This window comes from Dendrobates tinctorius, unplaced genomic scaffold (genome assembly GCF_039654945.1).
Source record: "Dendrobates tinctorius isolate UK_male_01 unplaced genomic scaffold, ASM3965494v1 ptg000294l, whole genome shotgun sequence".
Lineage (NCBI taxonomy): Eukaryota > Metazoa > Chordata > Amphibia > Anura > Dendrobatidae > Dendrobates > Dendrobates tinctorius.
In genome coordinates, this window is record NW_027361961.1 from 1,030,886 (window position 1) to 1,046,873 (window position 15,988).

Consider the following 15,988-nt stretch of genomic DNA (forward strand, 5'->3'; position numbering starts at 1 on the left):
TAGGATCTACGGACAGTTCAGGGAGCGAAGAGCAAACTAGGATCTACGGACAGTTCAGGGAGCGAAGAGCAAACTAGGATCTACGGACAGCTCAGGGAGCGAAGAGCAAACTAGGATCTACGGACAGTTCAGGGAGCGAAGAGCAAACTAGGATCTACGGACAGTTCAAGGAGCGAAGAGCAAACTAGGATCTACGGACAGTTCAAGGAGCGAAGAGCAAACTAGGATCTACGGACAGTTCAGGGAGCGAAGAGCAAACTAGGATCTACGGACAGCTCAGGGAGCGAAGAGCAAACTAGGATCTACGGACAGTTCAAGGAGCGAAGAGCAAACTAGGATCTACGGACAGTTCAAGGAGCGAAGAGCAAACTAGGATCTACGGACAGTTCAGGGAGCGAAGAGCAAACTAGGATCTACGGACAGTTCAAGGAGCGAAGAGCAAACTAGGATCTACGGACAGTTCAAGGAGCGAAGAGCAAACTAGGATCTACGGACAGTTCAAGGAGTGAAGAGCAAACAGTTCAAGGAGCGAAGAGCAAACTAGGATCTACGGACAGTTCAAGGAGCAAATATATCTGAGGGGTCTGTACACCCAACTCCTCGCCGTATAAACACACGGTTCTGCTCCATATACATACGGCTGTGCTCCGTACACATCGTACATACACGGCTCTGCTCCATCGTACATAACACGGCTCTGCTGTGTACACCTAGTACACACAGCTCCGCTCCATACGCCTCATACACACACAGCTTTGTTCCGTACACCTGCGGCTTCGCTCCTTAGACCCACAGCTCCACTCCGTACACCTCGTACACACGCGGCTCTGCTACATCCACACTGTAAACCCCTCCTAACCCCACACAGAAACTTCCCCTCATCCAGCACCATGACAACCAGCACAGCAGAGTCCTGCATACACTGAGGCCCCTGATCATGTGACCCCTGACTCCTCCCCTCCTGTGACCTCATCCCAGGTCCTGTGCGCACAGAGCAGCCATATATGTGGAGTGCGGCTCTGCAGGTTAGTGATGGGCATTCTGGCTCTTCTTGCTCCTTTTCCCTCTTTTCTCACTCCTGTCCCTTCACTATAAAGCCTGGGCCTCATTGTACAGCTGTACAGGGGTCTAGTGAAGGCTTTTTGGCCCTTTCTTCAGACTGTAGCTCCTGGAATCAGGCCCTCACTCCTGTCCCTTCACTATAAAGCCTGGGCCTCATTATACAGCTGTACAGGGGTCTAGTGAAGGCTTTTTAGTCCTTTCCTCAGACTGTAGCTCCTGGGATCAGGCCCTCACTCGTGTCCCTTCACTATAAAGCCTGGGCCTCATTGTACAGCTGTACAGGGGTCTAGTGAAGGCTTTTTAGCCCTTTCCTCAGACTGTAGCTCCTGGGATCAGGCCCTCACTCCAGTCCCTTCACTATAAAGCCTGGGTCTCATTATACAGCTGTACAGGGGTCTAGTGAAGGCTTTTTAGCCCTTTCCTCAGACTGTAGCTCCTGGGATCAGGCCCTCACTCCTGTCCCTTCACTATAAAGCCTGGGCCTCATTATACAGCTGTACAGGGGTCTAGTGAAGGCTTTTTAGCCCTTTCCTCAGACTGTAGCTCCTGGGATCAGGCCCTCACTCCTGTCCCTTCACTATAAAGCCTGGGCCTCATTATACAGCTGTACAGGGTCTAGTGAAGGCTTTTTGGCCCTTTCCTCAGACTGTAGCTCCTGGGATCAGGCCCTCACTCCTGTCCCTTCACTATAAAGCCTGGGCCTCATTATACAGCTGTACAGGGGTCTAGTGAAGGCTTTTTAGCCCTTTCCTCAGACTGTAGCTCCTGGGATCAGGCTCTCACTCCTGTCCCTTCACTATAAAGCCTGGGCCTCATTATACAGCTGTACAGGGTCTAGTGAAGGCTTTTTGGCCCTTTCCTCAGACTGTAGCTCCTGGGATCAGGCCCTCACTCCTGTCCCTTCACTATAAAGCCTGGGCCTCATTATACAGCTGTACAGGGGTCTAGTGAAGGCTTTTTAACCCTTTCCTCAGACTGTAGCTCCTGGGATCAGGCCCTCACTCCTGTCCCTTCACTATAAAGCCTGGGCCTCATTATACTGCTGTACAGGGGTCTAGTGAAGGCTTTTTAGCCCTTTCCTCAGACTGTAGCTCCTGGGATCAGGCCCTCACTCCTGTCCCTTCACTATAAAGCCTGGGCCTCATTATACAGCTGTACAGGGTCTAGTGAAGGCTTTTTGGCCCTTTCCTCAGACTGTAGCTCCTGGGATCAGGCCCTCACTCCTGTCCCTTCACTATAAAGCCTGGGCCTCATTATACAGCTGTACAGGGGTCTAGTGAAGGCTTTTTGGCCCTTTCTTCAGACTGTAGCTCCTGGGATCAGGCCCTCACTCCTGTCCCTTCACTATAAAGCCTGGGCCTCATTATACAGCTGTACAGGGGTCTAGTGAAGGCTTTTTAGTCCTTTCCTCAGACTGTAGCTCCTGGGATCAGGCCCTCACTCCAGTCCCTTCACTATAAAGCCTGGGTCTCATTATACAGCTGTACAGGGGTCTAGTGAAGGCTTTTTAGCCCTTTCCTCAGACTGTAGCTCCTGGGATCAGGCCCTCACTCCTGTCCCTTCACTATAAAGCCTGGGCCTCATTATACAGCTGTACAGGGGTCTAGTGAAGGCTTTTTAGCCCTTTCCTCAGACTGTAGCTCCTGGGATCAGGCCCTCACTCCTGTCCCTTCACTATAAAGCCTGGGCCTCATTATACAGCTGTACAGGGTCTAGTGAAGGCTTTTTGGCCCTTTCCTCAGACTGTAGCTCCTGGGATCAGGCCCTCACTCCTGTCCCTTCACTATAAAGCCTGGGCCTCATTATACAGCTGTACAGGGGTCTAGTGAAGGCTTTTTAGCCCTTTCCTCAGACTGTAGCTCCTGGGATCAGGCCCTCACTCCTGTCCCTTCACTATAAAGCCTGGGCCTCATTATACAGCTGTACAGGGTCTAGTGAAGGCTTTTTGGCCCTTTCCTCAGACTGTAGCTCCTGGGATCAGGCCCTCACTCCTGTCCCTTCACTATAAAGCCTGGGCCTCATTATACAGCTGTACAGGGGTCTAGTGAAGGCTTTTTAACCCTTTCCTCAGACTGTAGCTCCTGGGATCAGGCCCTCACTCCTGTCCCTTCACTATAAAGCCTGGGCCTCATTATACTGCTGTACAGGGGTCTAGTGAAGGCTTTTTAGCCCTTTCCTCAGACTGTAGCTCCTGGGATCAGGCCCTCACTCCTGTCCCTTCACTATAAAGCCTGGGCCTCATTATACAGCTGTACAGGGTCTAGTGAAGGCTTTTTGGCCCTTTCCTCAGACTGTAGCTCCTGGGATCAGGCCCTCACTCCTGTCCCTTCACTATAAAGCCTGGGCCTCATTATACAGCTGTACAGGGGTCTAGTGAAGGCTTTTTAACCCTTTCCTCAGACTGTAGCTCCTGGGATCAGGCCCTCACTCCTGTTTGTATTGTGACTTGTGTTATCCTCTAATATCTGATATTTGTCCATGTGGTTTCTACATTAGTCAGAGCGGTGACATCGGCCGGTGCTGGAGAAGATTCTTATTCTTAAGGGTAAGTGCACACCGTCAGTAATCGGCAGCTCTTTAGAAGCAGCACACGTCCGCTCTGTCCAAAGCGCTGCCGGCTTTTGAACGCAGGTAAATCCACATGTGTTCATTGAACCAGACAGAATAATCACATCCAATACATTGTACGGGTGATATATATCTTACATAGTGACATAATAATTATGGTTGAAGGAGACTTTAAGTCCATCTAGTTCACCACATATCTTATCCTGTCCTAACGTGTTGATCCAGAGGAAGGCAAAAAAACCCATGTGGCAAACAGTAAGCTCCACATTGGGGAAAAAGGTTCCTTCCCGACTCCACATACGGCAATCAGATTAGTTCCCTGGATCAACGCAATATTAAGGAAACTAGTGTATATACCCTGTAATATGCTTTTCAAGAAAGGCATCCAGTCCCTTCTTAAATGTTAGTAGGGAATCGCTCATTACAACATCATACGGCAGAGAGTTCCATAGTCTCACTGCTCTTACAGTAAAGAATCCACGTCTGTGATTATGCTTAACCCCTTAGCGACCGCCGATACGCCTTTTAACGGCGATATTTATCTGTACTAAAACCACAGCGCCGCTAATTCACGGCGCAGTGGAGGAAGTGAATAGCGCCCCCAGTGTCGGATTTTCTTCGGGGTTTCGGCTGTCGGGGGTAGCCGAGACCCCAGAGAACATGAATCGGTCGGTTTTGACCGACCCCGCTTTTGCGATTGCCGTTATTAACCCTATAACGGCGACCGCAAAAAAAAAAAAAAAAGCCGCGATTTTACTTTTAATTTCTCTTTCCTCTGATGTGATTGCACATCAGAGGAGAGAGAAAGAGGGTCCCCGATCCCCCCCGGTACCTCTCCGTGGTCCTTTGTCCCCTCCCGGTGGTCCTGGGTCCCGCCGACGTCCTCCGGTGGGCGTCGCCATCTTGGATCCTGGGAAAATGGCACTGCACATGCGCCCGCCGGGAATCTGCCGCCTCCGGCTGGCAGATTCCATTTATTCATTTTGATCACAATTTTAAACTATCATCGTGATCAAAATAAACAAAATAGTACATAACCCCCGTTTATCACCCCCCTTAGTTAGGCCAACATAACGAAATAAAGAAAAAATTTTTTTTCAGTTTTCCATTAGGGTTAGGCTAGGGTTAGGGCTAGGGTTAGAATTAGGGTTAGGGCGAATTAGGATTAGGGTTAGAATTAGGATTAGGGATTAGGGTTGGGATTAAGGTTAGGGTTAGGGGTGTGTTGGGGTTAGAGTTGGAGCAAGAATTGAGGGGTTTCCACTATTTACCAACTTTGGGGGTCTAAAATATGGGTCTAAAAAAATCACTTTTGTGGAAATAAAAAAGACTTTATTTTTATGGCTCTGCGTTTATAAACTTCTTTGAAGCGCTTGGGGGTTCAAAGTGCTCACCACACATCTAGATAAGTTCCTTAGGGGGTCTAATTTCCAAAATGGGGTCACTTGTGGGGGGTTTCCACTGTTTAGGGCCATCAGGGGCTCTGCAAACACAACATGACGCCCGCAGACCATTCCATCAAAGTCTGCATTCCAAAATGGCACTCCTTCCCTTCCGAGTTCTCCCATGCGCCCAAACAGTGGTTCCCCCCCACATAAGGGGTATCGGCGTACTCAGGACAAATCGCACAACAACTGTGGGGGTATGATTTCTCCTGTTACCCTTTTAAAAATAAAAAATTTGGGTTGAAAAGATCATTTTTGTAGAAAAAAAATGGATTTTTCATTTTCACGACTCTACGTTATAAACTTCTGTGAAGCCCTTGGGGGTTCAAAGTGCTCACCACACATCTAGATAAGTTCCTAGGGGGGTCTAGTTTCCAAAATGGGGTCACTTGTTGGAGGTTTCCACTGTTTAGGCACATCAGGGGCTCTCCGAACGCAACATGGCATCCGATCTCAATTCCAGCCAATTCTGTGTTGAAAAATTCAAACGGCACTCCATCTCTTGCGAGCTCTGCCATGTGCTGAAAAAGTAGTTTACCCCCACATATGGGGTATCGGCGTATTCAGGAGAAATTGTACAACAAATTTTGTGGTTGATTTTCTCTTTTAACACTTGTGAAAATAAAAAAAATTGGTTCTGAAGTAAATTTTTTGCAAAAAAAAGTTAAATGTTAATTTTTTCCTTCCACATTGCTTTAGTTCCTGTGAAGCACTTAAAGCGTTAATAAACTTCTTGAATGTGGTTTTGAGCACCTTGAGGGGTCTAGTTTTTAGAATGGTGCCACTTTTGGGTATTTTCTGTCATGTACACCCCTCAAAATGACTTTAAATATGATGTGGTCCCTGAAAAAAAATGGTTTTGTAAATTTTGTTTCTCTGGTCAACTTTTAACCCTTATAACTTCCTAACAAAAAAAATTTTGCTTCCAAAATTGTGGTGATGTAAAGTAGACATGTGGGAAATGTTATTTATTAAGAAGTTTTTGTGACACATGTCTCTGATTCAAGGGCATAAAAATGTAAAGTTTTAAAATTGCAAAATTTTCAAAATTTTCGCCATATTTCCATTTTTTTCATAAATAAACACAAGACTTATCGAAGAAATTTTACCACTAACATGAAGTACAATATGTCACGAAAAACAAATCTCAGAATTAGCGGGATCCATTAAAGCGTTCCAGAGTTATAACCTCATAAAGGGACAGTGGTCAGAATTGTAAAAATTGGCCTGGTCATTAAGCTGCAAACTGGCTCTGTCGCTAAGGGGTTAAACCTTCTTTCCTCCAGACGTAGAGGATACCTCCTTGTCCCCGTCACTGGTCTAAGAGTAAAAAGATCATTAGAAAGGTCTTTGTACTGTCCCCGCATATATTTATACATTGTAATAAGATCACCCCTAAGCCTTCGATTTTCCAAACTAAATAACCCCAAGTGTAATAACCTGTCTTGGTATTGCAGACCCCCTAGTTCCCTAATAACCTTGGTCGCTCTTCTCTGCACCCGCTCCAGTTCAGCTATGTCTTTCTTATGCACCGGAGACCAGAACTGTGCACAGTATTCTAAATGTGGTCACACTAGTGACTTATATAGAGGTAAAATTATGTTCTCCTCATGAGCATCTATGCCTCTTTTAATGCATCCCATTATTTTATTTGCCTTTGCAGCAGCTGCCTGACACTGGCCACTAAATGTGAGTTTGTCGTCCACCCATACACCCAGGTCTTTTTCAGTGACAGTTTTTCCCAGTGTTTTACAATTAAGCACATAATTATACATCTTGTTCGTTCTACCCAAGTGCATGACCTTACATTTATCCCCATTAAAGCTCATTTGCCATTTATCAGCCCAAGCTTCTAGTTAACATAAATCCTCCTGTAATATAAAATTGTCTTCCTCTGTATTGATTACTCTGCAGAGTTTAGTGTCATCTGCAAATATTGAAATTCTACTCTCTATGCCCCCTACAAGGTCATTAATAAATATATTAAAAAGTCACGTCTACACGAGATAAATAGACACGCTGCAGTCTGGAAAGAAGCGTCGCATGTCCGTCTCCGCAGATGATCCGCGGATGCCGGTGCACGCATAGTGGGTATGGGTTTTTTTTTAAATCTCAACCACTATGCTGTAACATCTGGACGCTGCGGATGTACGTAGCATCCGATCGGCAGCGTTTACTGACCGTGGGAGCATACCCTAAAAGTAAATTCTTGGAGACATTTTCCACGCTGTAAGGGCTCATACTCACATGCGATATACTCACACGAGTCTCACACGTCAATACCCAGCACTGCCGCCGGCACTCGGAGCGTTCTGCAGCTGAACACTCCGATCCGAGTGCCGGCGGCAGTGCTGGGTATTGACGTGCGAGACTCGTGTGAGTATATCGCATGTGAGTATGAGCCCTTACAAATTAAGTGACACCACACACATGCAGATTAACCCCTTCATGACCAGAGGTATTTTCAGTTTTGCATTTTCATTTTTCGCTCCCCTTCTTCCCAGAGCTATAACTTTTTTATTTTTTGGTCAAAATGGCCATGTTTTAACATATCGTGTACTGGAAAAAGGTAAAAAAAAAATTCCAAGTGCGGTGAAATTGTAAAAAAAGTGCAATCCCACAGTTTTTTGTTTTCCTTTTTTTTAACTAGGTTCACTAAATGCTAAAACTTACCTACCATTATGATTCTCCAGGTCATTACAAGTTCATGTCTACGTTCTTTTTTATCTAAGTGGTGAAATAAAAATTGCGCCATTTTCTGACACCCGTAGCGTCTCCATTTTCCGTGATCTCGGTTTGGGTGCGGGGTTATTTTTTGTGTGCCAAGCTAACGTTTTTAATGATACCATTTTGGTGCAGATACGATCTTTTGATCGCCCGTTATTGCATTTTAATGTAATGTCATGGTGACCAAATAAACGTAATTCTGGCGTTTTGACTTTTTTTTATCACTATGCCATTTAGCGATCAGGTTAACTCCTTTTTTTTGATTGGGCGATTCTGAACACGGCGATTCCAAATATGTGTATGTTTGGTTTTATTTTTATTGTTTTGTTTCGAATGGGGCGAAAGGGGGTCATTTGAACTTTCAAATTTTTTTTAGTTTTTTTAATATTTTTAAAAACATTTTTTTTTCACTTTTGGCATGGTTCGATAGTCTCCATGGGACACTAGAAGCTGTCACAACCTGATCGGCTCTGCTACATAGAGGCGACGAGCAGATCACCTATATATTACTCACTTTCTATGAACACCGACCACCGGGTGGCGCTCACAGCAAGCCGGCGCTGACAACCATAGAGGTCTCCTGGAGACCTCTGGTTATCGTGTTAACAAACCGGTGACCTACGATCACGTGAGGCGGTTTATCGGTGGGTGGATTTCCGGCATGATTGCTGGACACACATGTTAAAAGCCCCTGTCAGCATTTTACAGGTTAATGGCCATGGGTGGATCGCTATTCCACCCGCGGCTATTCCAGGCACATGTCAGCTGTTCAAAACAGCTGATATGTGCCTGGAAAGATGTGGGCTCACCGCCGGACCCAGCATCAAAGGGAGGGTGTCCGACATCGGCGTAAATGTACGCCCAATGTCAGAATGGGGTTACAAAAAAGGGGAATATACAGTGCCTTGCGAAATATTCGGCCCCCTGGAACTTTTCAACTTTTTTCCACATATCATGCTTCAAACATAAAGATACCAAATGTAACTTTTTGGTGAAGAATAAACAAGTGGGACACAATTGTGAAGTTGAACAAAATGTATTGGTTATTTTAAATTTTTGTGGAAAGTCAAAAGCTGAAAAGTGGGGCGTGCAATATTATTCGTCCCCTTTAACTTAATACTTTTTTGCGCCACCTTTTGCTGCGATTACAGCTGCAAGTCGCTTGGGGTATGTCTCTATCAGTTTTCTACATCAAGAGACTGAAATTCTTGCCCATTCTTCCTTGGCAAACATCTCGAGCTCAGTGAGGTTTGATGGAGATCGTTTGTGAACAGCAGTTTTCAGCCCTTTCCACAGATTCTCGATTGGAATCAGGTCTGGACTTTGACTTGGCCATTCTAACACCTCGATACATTTATTTGTGAACCATTCCATTGTAGATTTTGCTTTATGTTTGGGATCATTGTCTTGTTGGAAGACAAAGCTCCGTCCCAGTCTCAGGTCTTTTGCAGACTCCAACAGGTTTTCTTCAAGAATGGTCCTGTATTTGGCTCCATCCTTCATCCCATCAATTTTAGCCATCTTCTCTGTCCATGCTGAAAAAAAGCAGGCCCAAACCATGCTGCCACCACCACCTTGTTTGACAGTGGGGATGGTGTGTTCAGGGTGATGACCTCTGTTGCCTTTACGCCAAGCATATCATTTGACATTGTTGCCAAAAAGTTCGATTTTGGTTTCATCTGACCAGAGCACCTTCTTTCACATGTTTGGTGTGTCTCCCAGGTGGCTTGTTGCAAACTTTAAATGACACTTTTTATGGATAGCTATGAGAAATGGCTTTCTTCTTGCCACTCTTCCATAAAGGCCAGATTTGTGCAGTGTATGATTGATTGTTGTCCTATGGACAGAGCGTCCCACCTCAGCTGTAGATCTCTGCAGTTCATCCAGAGTGATCATGGGCCTCTTGGCTGCATCTCTGATCAGTCTTGTCCTTGCTTGAGATGAAAGTTTAGAGGGACTGCCGGGTCTTGGTAGATTTGCAGTGGTATGATACTCCTTCCATTTCAATATGATTGTTTGCACAGTGCTCCTTGGGATGTTTAAAGTTTTAGGAATCATTTTGTATCCAAATCTGGTTTTAAACTTCTCCACAACAGTATCACGGACCTGCCTGTTGTGTTCCTTGGTCTTCATGATGCTCTCTGTGCATTAAACAGAACCCTGAGACTATCACAGAGCAGGTGCATTTATACGGAGACTTGAATACACACAGGTGAATTATATTTATCATCATTAGTCATTTAGGACAACATTGGATCATTCAGAGATCCACAATGAACTTCTGGAGTGAGTTTGCTGCACTGAAAGTAAAGGGGCCGAATAATATTGCACGCCCCACTTTTCAGTTTTTGACTTTCCACATAAATTTAAAATAACCAATAAATTTTGTTCAACTTCACAATTGTGTCCCACTTGCTGATTCTTCACCAAAAATTTACATTTGGTATCTTTATGTTTGAAGCATGATATGTGGGAAAAGGTTGAAAAGTTCCAGGGGGCTGAATACTTTCACAAGGCACTGTAAATGGGTTAATTGTGTTGTCAGGAACAATACATAGAAGCTGAAAGCTAGGTAATCGGGACCTATTAATCCCTTAATGACCAGAGCTTTTTTCGGTTTTGCGTTTTCGCTTTTCGCTCCCCTTTTTTCCAGAGCCATAACTTTAATTTTCCGTCAATGTGGCCATGTGAGGGCTTATTTTTTGCAGGATGAGTTGTACTTTTGAACGACACCATTGGTTTTAGCATGTCGTGTACTCGAAAATGATAAAAAAAATTCCAAGTGCGGTGAAATTGCAAAAAAAAGTGCAATCCCACAACTTGTTTTTTGTTTGGCTTTTTTTTTGCTAGGTTCACTAAATGCTAAAACTGACCTGCCATTATGATTCTCCAGGGTCAGCAGTTCATGTATTTCCAGCCTGATGGCCAGAAGCACACGTTAAATGCAGATGTCAGAGATTGACAGCGGCTTTTAACTGGTTAATAGGCGCGGGTGGATCGCGATTCTACCCGCTCCCATTGCAGGCACATGTCAGCTGTTCAAAACAGCTGACATGTCCTGGCTTTGATGCGGGCTCACCGCCACAGCCCATATCAAAGCGGGGGGGATACTGCCATTGGTCGTACTATACTGTCTGATAGCAGTAATGGGTTAAGGACTTTCAGCTTTTGTGTATTATTGTTCCTGATATAACAGTTAACCCATTTATCGTCCCCTTTTTAAAGCATTTTGTATATACTAACATACTTTTGAATTAATTGCAGAAAAAGTTATTAGGGTCTTTTTCTAGTTGGTTCTCATTAATATTTGACCCCATTTTGCCTTATCAAAAAAAGTTTTCTCCTACAAGAGTGTAATTACAGCAGGAAAGGCTGGGGCTAGTACAGGCTAATTTGCATATTAACACTAAAGAATACCCACCCACTATAGACACAACAGCTTTAATTCACAAATAATTAAACATGGCGGCTTCTAAATGACAGAGCGGAGAGGAGACAGACACGTGAGCAATAGGGATACTGGCGACCTAGTGGTTACCCTACCTGGCTGTGATATGGCACCCCCACGCGATGTCGGCTTGCCCTCACTGACCCTAATAGACTCTGTAAAATTAGAGAAAGCACCACTGTGGAAAAAAACACTTATATGTGTCCATAAAGAGCCATAATAATGGAGACACTAAATGGATGTAAATCTTATCTAGTAAGGTACTCAATTCACAAATAGTTTGAATAGTGGGGATCAGGGGTATTGGTTGCTAAGAGCAAGCCGTAATTGGGTCTAGTTTGTCAAATAGACATATCACATACAAGGACACGTGGGATACTGACCCTATTTTTTGGCCTGGTAGTATCGCTGCCTTACCATGGAGGTTGGGGGTTGCTATGATCAGCACCTGCAGGGGACCATGATGAGAGTAGTGTCTGCTCCCGCAGTATCCAACTGTAAAAATAAGAATAATCTAAAAAAATCCATGTACTCACCTGTCATAATCGTCCCCCCCCTGTAATGTTCTTGACCGCTCATGTAGAGGAGTTGGGGAGAATGATGCCTGCAGTGAGCGGGCCTGGACCTCAGTAACTGTGTAGGAGGACCCCCCATAGGTGTCATGATCTGAGTTTGATCTGACAGATTTAATGTATATAGTGAACTTTTTTTCCTTTGGCTTGGTGCCAAAGGGGGTTGATTGCCCCCAGTGGCCATTAGTGTCATTACACTTGGTGTCGTTTGGTCTAAGTTACCCCGGTGGTGGTTAATGGTATTACACTTTAGTTAAAGTGCACATTTATCATGCAGGTGTGATTGCTGGCTCTGCTATAAAAGAGTCACAGGTGTTGCAATCAGAGTTGGTGATAGTTGTTCATTTGCAACCAACCTTGATGGAGGAAGGAGCTGGAGAGAGCTCCTTGCAGCACGGTCTGAGCCCTGTTGTGGAAGTAGTCAGAGGGGATTTCCTTGCAGCTCTGACAGAGCTTGGTAGCAGCATTTCAAGACGAGAGCTGCATTCTGGTGGTGGACTCTGTGCTGGAGCATTAGCACAGAGAGAGCTAAGTGTTTCTTTATCCCTGTTTGTGACATTCCTTATGTGTGTTCTAGTACAGTGGTGGGATTAGTTTCCGCACCGACCAATTCCCTAGTGAGGTACTAGGTGCAGGGTGAGTCAGGGTTTCTAGGTTTCCGATCGGCGCCCGGTGCGGAACCAGCATAGGGACTGTTGAGGAGTGCAGGGTCACTGGCTCAGGGGAGTGCAGGAGGTCTCCACGTCCCCATTCCCTAGTGCAGGGCCCAACACTGTAATTGTTCCCTGTTTACCCTTATTATTTAAATTCGCCAGCTGGAGGTGGGGTATCCAGTTTTACATGTACTTCGTAAATTTGACAGCTGGAGGCGGTGTATCCGGCTGCACGTTCCATTATTATTTAAATTCACCTAGCTGGAGGCGGTGTATCCAGGGTCACGTGTGCCATAAATTCGCCCTGCTGGAGGCGCTGTGTCCAGTCACACGTTGATCGTTACAATAGGTTGGGCCGGAACCAAGGGAACCGCCATCTGGGTTCCTAGGGAAACAGTACCTGGGGAACAAAGGAGGAGAGCAGATGACTGAGCGTGACTGGGCAGCAAGGGTAGGGGCGAGTATAAAAGGAGCAGGGGGTGCGCAGGGGAGACAGTTGGTGGCACGCCAGACACTGAACAAGAGGCTGTGGGACTGTGAGAGAGCTAGAGCGGCCGACGGTGACCAGAGGGGAGAACGGCAGCAGAGAGGAGATTCTCAGTGCCCGTCAGAGAGGAGGTACCAAACTTACCGACCAGAGACTGTCACCCCCCCCGCCAAGTCGGGGACACGACCTGCCCATGGTCGTCCGCAGCTGGTACCGCTGTGCTCCAGCCCGTTGCGGCCTGTCCGCTGTCTCCTGCGGCCGCCGCCGCTTCCATCCTGCCCACAGTGGCGGTCTGCTCGCTGCTGCCCCACTACAGTCCGCAGTTGCGGCCTGTGCATCACCGCCCAGGGCTGCCATTACCTCGCTACAGTTGGCAGTTGGGGTCTGCTCCTTGCCTGCGGAGAGACTCGTTGCCCAAGCCCAATCTGTGCGCGTGGCCTACCAACCGCCACTCTTCCAGACTACGTCACTTCCCTGCTTGGGGAGACTGGAGTCCCCGTGGACTCGCTAACGAACGGGACCCTGCTGTGGCTACAGGGGGTTACCACAACGAACGACTCCCTTAGGGCCTGTTGTGCCCCAACTTCTCATGGGTGCTGGACACCTGAAGACTACGACAGTTCCTCAACAGCTGGGCCCAGCGGCTGCGACGTCAAAGCAGCCACATCAGCGACATCAAAGCAGCCACACCAGCAACACTGAGGGACGTCAGGAAGGATAAGTTGACTTTAGGAAATAAGGACCCGTAGTTGGCCATTTCGTGGCCCCATAATAGCTGGCCTTGCTGGGCCAGTCACATTCTCGTTAAAGAAAAGCATTGTTATTGTTGTTGAGTCCCTGCGAGGACAATTAGTGTTACCCCTTTTTGGTTGTTCAGTATAGCCCTAGCGGCTCCAGTTCATAAACTTTATTTTCCAAAACAATACTCAGTCTCGTTTCTCATCACTGCTTCCTGCCAACCTGCTGTTACCTACATTTGGCGTAGTCGGCAGGATGCAGTCTCCGAGCGAGGACAATTGTGCCCCAGACCAGGGCAGGGCTGTGATCTCTACAGAAGATAATGAGGGCCTCCGTTCCAGCATTTCGTTGGGGGCTATGCTGAACAACCTGCCTAGGTTTTCCGGCTCCAATACTATGCTATGGAGCTGGACAGAGCGGATGCGGGGGCTTTTTCGGATGCACCCAATGACTCCTGACCTGTAAGCCGAAGTAGCTCTCATGGCATTAGACGGGGAGGTTCGGAGGTCAGTGATGTTGAGGCCCCCGGGACACCGCAACACCTTTGATAAATTTTTGCAGATAGTAGAACAGACCCATAGGGACCCAACTAATGTGGGAGAATTAAGGACCCGGTTGTTCAGTCGAATGCAGGGAGAGGGGGAGACTATCACCTAGTATATGAATGTCCTCCAAGAATTACATACGGCTATTGAAAGAGAGGACGGAGTAGGGGTAAGACCTATTGACATTACCCTATGCGACCTACTGGTGACTGGACTGCGAGACCCGTTAATAAAACAGGCATTACGGAAGCAGATCAGAATCAATCCCCATATAGACTTTTCAGAGGTGGGAAGTCAAGCACGGGCTCGAGAGCAAGCGGCTCCCGTGGGGAAGGTCCGGAGTGTGGAGGCTTCCGTGAACGCAGTCGAGGAGCCTCAATGGGTGGAAGAGATGAAACAAGAGTTGAAGAACATTAAGGGCGAGTTAGCCGAAGTGAAGAGAAGGACCGAGTCCAGGACTGGACTCCCTAGTTTTAATCCCGGCCCCTGGGGGTCCCGCTCCCCGCGGGGTGGTCGGTCTGCGCAGGCCCGGTGTTATGAGTGCGGAGAACCAGGCCACTTCGCCGGAGAGTGTCCGCGAAGTGGGAAATACCCACCCCGGCGGCCATTAAACTAGAGGGCTTCTGGCTGGGGGGACGCTGCTCGGAGCCAAAAACCATAACTTGTGGTGGAAGTCCCAGAAGCTTTGGTCGCAAAATGTCCTGTGGTTTGGGCAGAAGTGGAGGGCCGGGCCATCCGGTGCCTGGTGGACACGGGGTCACAAGTGACAACTATGCCTGCAACTTATTTCTGGCAAAATTTCCCCAAGGCAGCGAGGCCCCAGTTGGGACCCATGATCAGACTAGTAGCCGCCAATCAACTACCGGTCCCTGTTGTCGGGGTGGTCTGGGTGCAGGTAACGTTGTGCGGTAAATCCCTTGGTCGCAGAGGAGTGGTACTGATGCAAGGAGAAACCGATAAGCAGCACCCAGTTATTCTGGGCATGAACATACGAGAGTTCGGCAATCTGCTCCTCAATGATCCCACGCATAAGGTCCTGAAGCAGTGGGGTTCCCACACAGCCCAGGGACAGGTATTCCAGCAGTTGGTACGGGAGGCGCGAGTACATCAGGACTGCTGGGAAGGTGAGGTTCTGGGCAAAGTCATCGCCCCAGCGGCTCCCCTGCTTGTACTGCCTCCTGGGCAGACTGTGATGGCCCTGCCAATTAGAGCCTCGATGCCCTTGAAGGGCGTAGAGATGCAGGTGGAGCCATGCTACTCGGAGCACTTACCACCTGGCATACTGGTGGCCCTTTCCCGAACTACAGTGCAAAAAGGGACCGTCCTGGTGCCCTGCGTCAAACTCGAAGACCGAGACATCGTCCTGAAAGCTCGGACCGAACTGGCCAAACTAGTAAGGCCTTTAGAAAAAGTGCTGCCAGCTCCTGCGGTTCAATTGAGAGTGCAATCCGAGGATCCTTGGGAAGTAACGATTCAGACTCTGCAGGCCACCGAAATCTCGGCTCAGTAGAAGGGTCGAAACATCCTTGAACAGATGTGGGCCGAGCTCTCTGGACTAACTCCAGCCCAGCTCTCCCAGATAAAAACACTGCTCGGACAGTACCATGAAGTATTTGCTAGTCACGAGGAAGATTTTGGATGTACCACCGCCATCACTCATGAAATTCCCACGGCAGGGGCGGCTCCCAGCCGAGAACGATATCGACAGATTTCTCCACAACTCTAACAATAGGTGAAAACTCT

The 15,988-nt window shown here is 47.3% G+C and overlaps 1 protein-coding gene across 1 annotated transcript in view; it reads left to right on the forward strand.

Annotated features, from left to right (window-relative positions):
- The first annotated feature begins 3,249 nt into the window (after positions 1 to 3,249).
- Positions 3,250 to 15,988, forward strand: part of LOC141072977 (uncharacterized) — a 244,580-nt gene continuing 231,841 nt past the window's right edge. The window contains exon 1 of the mRNA XM_073560243.1: positions 3,250 to 3,607. The gene's annotated coding sequence lies outside the window, so the exon portion shown is untranslated. The remainder of the gene's footprint in view (positions 3,608 to 15,988) is intronic.